Below are 1,502 nucleotides of genomic sequence, written 5' to 3'. Positions count from 1 at the left end.
CTCCCTGGCACTCTCTCCATCAGGGAGGACCTGGTGGGATGCATCATTCTGGCCACGCCACTTTCCCTGTCTCTGGCTTGGTGGATTGATGCGTGATGGATTGATATGTGTGTTGAGTTGTGGTTGCTGAACGAGGAAATGCTAAAATGAATGGCACAGCGAGGAAGGAAGGGGTGCAAAAAGTTTGTGCTGCTGCCAGGTACCCTTCTAGCGTTCGATGAGTAAATCCGTGAATGCAAAAATCAATTTTCACCTTTTGCCTTGCAGTGCACCTATAGCGAGGGTGAGAGCTCGTTATTTCAACTGTGTCCAGGTCTGACACAGAGGATGAAAGGGATTTATACTTGTCCTTGTAACTGGTCCCTAGAATCTTCTCCTCAAGCCAGTATTTTGCTTTCCTTTTTACACCGAGAGAGTCCAGCCTAATCCGAATGCTCGTGATCTTTGCCGGACCAGAGTGGACTGGCAGCATGCCAGGAGCTGGATTTGATCTGAATTTGCATTAACGCAGAGCAACTGGATCCACCATTAGCATGGAGGCCAGGCGGGCAGAGACCTCCAGTCCTGGCCAGCTCCAAGCTGTGTGCAGGGGACATCTTCTGCCCTCCCCATGCTTTATAGCTGCTGTGCAGGGAACTGGTGGTTTTTCTCTTCGAAGTACCTTGTGCGGGCTTGTTTTTGTTAGAGGAGAGTTAATTGGAAAAGCACCTGAGCAGCAGCCTCCTTGATTTGATGCCACTTGTACATCATTGAGCTGCTTGTTGTGGGGGCTGGGGAGGATGTGCAGGACCACCCTGCTGCCCCCAGACTCCAGGAGCTTTGGTCTCGCTGCTCTACTTCGAAGATGGTTGGTCATCCCGCTGGCCCTTTCCTATAGGTTATGTAAATAGCTCTGCTTGTGGAAACGATGCATCTGGGCTATAGGCACCTGCAATCGCTCCCGGTCAGCTCACTGTCTTGGGAAGGCAGCTTGGGGGGCAGTGGTGATGGGGACGTGATGAGGTGCAGCTCCCTGCTGCGGCGGTGTGGCGTGTCAGGGCTTACCGAGGTGTTTGTGGCTTTTCGCGATGGAGGGACCGATTCGGGACGTTCAGCTATTTTGCTGTTGTTTTTTCGCAGACAGTTTCCCGCAGCGGCTGCGCGGGCGGGCAGCCCCACGGGCCCGGACCACCGCCCGGCCGCTCCGGCAGCGCCGGCACCGGGGCCGCCTGCGCGCAGCCCGTCCTGCGGGGGGCGCTGCCGCGGGGGGCGCGCGGCGCGGCCGCCTCCGCCTGTCGCCGCGGCGCGGCTGCTGGCCCCGGCCCTCCCGATTGGCTGCCGATGACATCACCGCCCCGGAGCCCCGCGGGCCGGCCACGCCTCCTTCCCCGCCCCGCCGCCCCCCGCCGCGCGGCCATTGGCCAGCGGGGCCGCCCGTCGGCGCCCGCCCCGCCCCCGCCGAGCCGTACATTTACGCGGTAGCAAAAGAGAAAGTAACGAGGATGGTGCGGGCGGCACGCGGG

This window comes from Caloenas nicobarica, chromosome 3, assembly GCF_036013445.1.
Source record: "Caloenas nicobarica isolate bCalNic1 chromosome 3, bCalNic1.hap1, whole genome shotgun sequence".
Lineage (NCBI taxonomy): Eukaryota > Metazoa > Chordata > Aves > Columbiformes > Columbidae > Caloenas > Caloenas nicobarica.
The sequence above is the reverse complement of the archived record's forward strand: the minus strand, read 5'-3'. Positions refer to the sequence as shown.